The sequence below is a fragment of the Rutidosis leptorrhynchoides genome, chromosome 7, assembly GCF_046630445.1.
Source record: "Rutidosis leptorrhynchoides isolate AG116_Rl617_1_P2 chromosome 7, CSIRO_AGI_Rlap_v1, whole genome shotgun sequence".
NCBI lineage: Eukaryota > Viridiplantae > Streptophyta > Magnoliopsida > Asterales > Asteraceae > Rutidosis > Rutidosis leptorrhynchoides.
The window spans coordinates 180,978,308-180,984,960 of NC_092339.1; the positions used below are offsets into that span (position 1 = coordinate 180,978,308).

A 6,653-nucleotide genomic window follows, 5' to 3' on the forward strand; every position below is an offset into this window, starting at 1 on the left:
TACGAGTACATTATATTATATGGTCCTATTTTATTTTGTATTACAAGTACAAAAGTGTTCTTTAATTTCTTAATATACTCGCATACAATACTACTCGTATATAATTACAATAATGAAGTATTAATAAAAAAGTTAAATAATAAAATCTAAAGAGAAGGGTTAATATGTAAGTTAGTATAATAGTGAAAGGGTAAGTAGCAAAAAAGTTAATTGATCGTGTCAGGGAATCACCTTCCCCAAATTTTCTCCACAATTCTCTGCAACATCCCAACCCCATAAAACCTAAATGAAGCTTTCAAGTTTGCGCCAAGAAACAAAAATTAACCATCTAAACATACTATATATATAAGTATCATATAACATAATTAAATTGTTCAAAACTCGATTTTTACACACATACACATCTCAAATCTGTAAAAACTCAAGAACAACCATTGAACACATGATGCCCTCTCTTTCATAATGCCCAGGTGCGGTTGCACCTCCAGCCCCACCCCAGGTCCGGCCCTTACCTTATTTCATCAAGATTCTTAATTAAAAAACCGTTGTCTCAAAGCTAACCTAAAAAATAGATGATTATTAATCAAATCGAATGTGGGTACTCTTGGAGCTAGTTAGTAACGGTAGAAACAGAAGGTGTTAGTAACAAAAAACAATATAACAGAAAGGTTATTCTACAAAATATAGATAATACAAATTATTGAAAGGAAATATAAAATAAAAAAGTAAGAAGGCTCATATTTATGTATGAAATCAATCAACGGAACATGAATTGCTATGGCTGCAACATGTAGGTTACCCCGCTAAAATACAAATCCATTTTTTCTCGTTGATCAACCAAACTCACATATTTGTCATCACAGCCTTTTTTAAGCTTACTTGTATAAATCATACAGGAGTTGTGAGAAGAATCATACATTTACTTAACTCGTCAACAAACAGAGATGCTACCACATCAGAGGACCACAGGAATACTCCACGGATACACTGTCATTTCCAAAAGACGACAATGGACCTCTTGAAGACCACAGAAGCTAGTCAACAGAACAAATTCAGTATTGGCTCAAACTCATGTTGCCGTGCCACGATACGATCAGTTGCTTCCATTTGAGAGACTCAAGTTATAAGCGTTTACTATCACATTATCAAATATTCATCTGCAAAAAGATGAACGATAATGGTAATCAGTGTAAACAAAAAAACACAAATAAAGAGGACAAAAAACTGTATAATCGGATTAACACAACTATGAATTTCAAAAGGAAAATCCTCAAAAGTCAAATTCAGTCTTCTAATACTACTACCATGTTAACAATTATCAGAAGCTGTATTCATCTTCCATTTTATTTAAGCTAAACACAATGTGGACATCAAAAAACAAAGTTTTTGGTCTCTCACTCACTGTTCAACAAACAAAGCTTGCAAAGTACCATATGCGAATGTCAATGTACAAAATTGAAAACCGTATAACAAAAATAATAAAACCTCAGCTCATTGCATTTATGTAGTAGACCTTATGATCACAAAAACTTGAAATAACGATCTTTAGCATAAAGTTTAGTTTGACAGGTTTTGACTTGTAATAAAAAAAAAGTCCATATATAACGATATAACGATACACAATAGGATATACCATATAGGGATTTGATACCAGAATTGAAGTTGAAGATAAATATTAACGAAACACAAAATCTCACTTTGTGACTAATCTCTTTGTCTACTACCTCATCTTCACCTTCCCATCATCTTCAACCAAGCATCCAGCTCTAATCAAACCTGCAACCCAAATCAATTATTTACAAATAAAAAGTCAAAGCTTATAAAACATAAAAAAAATCTAGAACGGCCAAAAAAAAACCAACAATTAAATAATTAAATAAATTAAATCATGCTCCACCAACAATCTAAAATTTCACAAACTATACATTAAAACAAAAACTGAGAATCACGCACACGACGGCGAAGCAGATGATCACTGTTGCGATGACTGTGGTTGCAAGTAGCGACGGAGATAGTGAAGACGCAAAAGAGATATTAAGCTAACCCACCGTCAAAACCAATCGGTCGCCCTAACGATGGTCGTGACGGTGGCGATGATGGTGATTAAATCCAGGAGGCGATGGTCGTGACGGTGACGATGGTCGTGACGGTGGCGATGATGGTGCCAGATGAAAGAGAATGATGAAAGAGAATGGTTGTGATTAAAATTAGGTAGATAAAGAGAGTGGTTAAGAAGAGAGGTTCCAGAAGGTTATAAGGCCACGTTCAGCTCTTCCCTAAGAAGAGAGGTTCTGCCACTTCAACACAAACCCTTTAACATTCCTTTCACATTTCTTTCACTAAACACTCACTATCATACACTCTATTTCAAACTTTAATCAATTTAAAATTATTATTTAAATATAATAAATAAATACAAATAACATTTTATTAAATAAAATAAAAACATTACATTATTAAAAATTAAAAACATTACATAATTTAAAAATAAAAGACAATACATAAATAAAAAAAACACAATAAATAACGCTAATTGTTTTGAACAATATAGTCATCCGGGAGTGTCCAAATGTGTTCGATCAAATTGTTGCGAAGGACATTATGCGCTCTTTTATCTCGCATCTCTCGATCCACCCAATCTTGGAGTGCAACTCTCTCCGTCCAAGTACGTCGCGGCATTTTTTCTCGTTCGCGGAGATAATCCTCTTCGAGTTCACATATGTTGCGCTCGTTGTCTTCGGTGATCATGTTGTGAAGTATAACACAAGTGTACATGATTCGACGTATTTTATTGATACTAAAAGGTCTTGCTGGGTGTTTTAGTATTGCCCAACGACCTTGAAGAACATCGAAAGTTCGTTCAACGTCTTTTCTCGCGGCTTCTTGAAAACGTTTAAACTTTAAATTTTTTGGCTCAAGTGGACACTTAAACGACTTGACAAGTGTTGCCCATTCTGGGTATATGCCATCTACCAAGTAATACCCTTTTGTAAATTTGTTCCCGTTGATAGTGTAACGGACCTCAAGAGCTCAACCATCTAATAAATCTTCGAACAAATCAGATTTATTAAGAACATTAATATCATTGTTCGAACCCGCTGGACCAAAGAAAGCGTGCCAAATCCACATATCGTAGGACGCAACCGCCTCGAGCATTATTGTTGGTCCTTTGTGATCACCCCTGTGGTAATGCCCTTGCCACGCAACTGGACAATTTTTTCAAGGCCAGTGCATGCAATCCAGACTACCTAACATACCCAGAAAACCGTGCATCTCCAAATATTTGGCATGCAATCGACGAACATCTTCTTCAGTTGGTTTCTGATAATGCTAAAAACGAACATATATTTCATAGCATTATCCCTCAAGAAAGACAGGCTTTTAGTTGCAATTGTTCTATTTACAAGTGATATTCGTTTAAATAATAAAAGGTGAAGACGGAAGACAGATTCGACGAATTGAAGACGCAAACGACCAAAAAGCTCAAAAGTACAAAGTACAATCAAAGTGGTTCAAATTATTGATGAGAAACGTCTCAAAATTACAAGAGTACAAGAAACAAAACGCAAAGTACAAGATATTAAATAGTACGCAAGGACGTTCGAAAAACCGGAACCAGGACCAGAGTCAACTCTCAACGCTCGACGGAACGGACTAAAAATTACAAGTCAACTATGCACATAAATATAATATAATATATAAATAATTCTTAAAATTATATATATATTATATTATATATATATATAAACCGTCGGCATATAAACAAACAAAAGCATGTGAGCTGTAAAAGAAGGCCATACGATCGCATGGCCTGGAAGTGCAAAATCCATGCGATCGCATGGCAGCAGATACCTGGCCACATCTATAAATTTCAGCATTTTCGGACGAAATAAACACATCTTTCTCTAATCTATCTCTCACTCTTACGATATATATATATATATATATATATATATATATATATATATATATATATATATATATATATATATTATAATTTTAATTTTAATTTTAATTTAATAATAATAAGGGTATGTTATCAAATGTTGTAAGTGTGTAAGTCGAAATTCTGTCCGTGTAACACTACGCTATTATTAATCATTGTAAGTTATGTTCAACCTTTTTAAATTAATGTCTCGTAGCTAAGTTATTATTATGCTTATTTAAATTGAAGTAATCATGATGTTGGGCTAAATATTAAAGACGGGGTAATTGGGCTTTGTACCATAATTGGGGTTTCGACAAAAGAACGACACTTGTGGAAATTAGACTACGGGCTATTAATGGGCTTTATATTTGTTTAATTGAATGATAGTTCGTTAATTTAATATAAAGATTTACAATTGGACGTAATTATAAATAACCACATACACTCGATCGGACACGATGGGCGGGATATTTATAAGTACTAATAATCGTTCATTTAACCAGACACGGGAATGGATTAATAGTTAATGGACTTATTAAAACAGGGGTGAATTACGTACAAGGAAAATTGGTGTAATTATAGTTTAAGTCCCCAATTAGTTGGAATATTTGACTTCGGATATAAGAATAATTTGACGAGGATACTCGCAATTTATATTTATGACTGATGGACTGTTATGGACAAAAACCAGATGAACATATTGAATAATCCAGGATAAAGGACAATTAACCCATGGTAATAAACTAAAATCAACATGTTGAACATCATGATTACGGAAGTTTAAATACGCATAATTCCTTTATTTCATATTTCATCGCACTTTTATTTACTGTCATTATATTTAATTGCACTTTTAATTATCGTACTTTTTAATTATCGCAATTTTATTTATTGTCATTTTATTTATCGCACTTTAATTATTGTCATTTACTTTACGCTTTAAATTAAGTTTTATTTTTAATATTTTACATTAGGTTTTAACTGCGACTAAAGTTTTAAAATCGACAAACCGGTCATTAAACGGTAAAAACCCCCTTTTATAATAATAATACTACTTTTTTATATATATATATATATATATATATATATATATATATATATATATATATATATATATATATATATATATATATATATATATATATATATATATATATATATATATATATATATATATATATATTTATATTTTTACAAATATAGTTTTAAAAATATAGCGTTAAACTTGGCTAGCTCCCTGTGGAATGAATCGGACTTACTAAAAACTACACTATTGTACGATTAGGTACACTGTCTATAAGTGTTGTAGCAAGGTTTAGGTATATCCACTCTATAAATAAATAAATAACTTGTGTAAAATTGTATCGTATTTAATAGTATTTTGTAGTAAATATATAACTATTTCGTATACACCTCTACAAACATCAAGTATTTTTGGCGCCGCTGCCGGGGACTACTTAAACGCCAGAAGCGAAACGCTATAAAAAAAGATTTTTATTAAGTTTTAATTTCTTTTTGTAAAAATACGTTTTAAATATTAAAAATACAAAAATATAAAAAAACAAAATATATATATTTTTAAGAGTTTGTTAAATATATATATAAAATTATAAAGTTTCTTCATTTTTATTTTAGTTTTTAAAATATAAGTTTTTATTTATTTTATATAAATATAAAACAGAAAAAAATATATAATTAAAATTGTAAACGGGCTACACTGTAGCAGCCCAAACAATCTGGCCCGGATTTCTAATTCATGCGACCGCATGAATCCATAGGCTAAAACTCATGCGACCGCATGAGTGTTACTGACACGCCCAACTGAACCTGGTACAGCATTAATTACGGATTATTATTAATTATTATTAATATTAAACCCTAATTAGAGTTAGTATATTATATTAATTAATTTTAGATTTAATTAATTTGTAATATTTAGTTTTAAATTAGTTTTTTAATATAATAAATTGATACTTTTATAAAATAAATAATATAAAAATTATATTTTTATAAAAATTATATTTTTATAACTTTAGTTTTATTTTTATATCTTTGTATCTTTTTATTAGTTTAATTCGTAATTTGTATTTTTTTCGTTCGTAATTAGTTCGTAATATTGTATTTGCCGTAGTAATTTTTATTTCTAGATTTTTAGGCTTTGCCGTAAAATCTCTTAAGTGCTTTTTCTTTAGACTAAGATTTAGGCGCCTTAGAATTTTACGACGTCGCTTATCGCCTTAATATTTAATAAATTTTAGTACTTTTTAAGTTATTGCCGTTTTAGATATAGAATTTCTTTTAAGCTTTAATACTTTTAGACGCAACTTTTAATTCTTAGTTTTTAGACTTTTAAGTTTTGACGCGCTATGTTCTTATTATTATTTTTCGATCTTTTATTTTTCGAAGTTTTCCGACGCGCTCTTTTTCTTCCTTATTTCTCACCGCTCTAGTTTCTAGGACATAGAATTTTCTTTATTTTTTTTCAAAAAAAAAATTATTTTAAGCGGTTAAATTGATAGACATCCAAATTTTCTGCTTCGTAGTAATAGTTGAATTTGTTAGTGGCTGAGTTGTGAGCTTCCGATTTAAAGGGTTCTGGCTCTCTGCTACATCTTTTGGCTATTCGAAACGTGGGCAAAAGCAGAAAAGTCTATTAATTTGATAACTTATATAATTTTTATCTTTTATAACTAATAGGATATTCAGTGAATGCACCGAGCAAAAT

At 30.7% G+C, this 6,653-nt stretch overlaps 1 long non-coding RNA gene across 1 annotated transcript; it reads right to left on the minus strand.

Moving 5' to 3' along the window:
• Positions 1-731: 731 nt before the first annotated feature.
• LOC139858327 (uncharacterized) lies at positions 732-2,206 on the minus strand. The gene is made up of 3 exons (XR_011762899.1): positions 1,954-2,206; positions 1,698-1,776; positions 732-1,157 (listed from the first exon to the last, which is right to left on the minus strand). It is a non-coding gene; the product is annotated as an uncharacterized lncRNA (long non-coding RNA).
• Between the last annotated feature and the right edge of the window lie 4,447 nt (positions 2,207-6,653).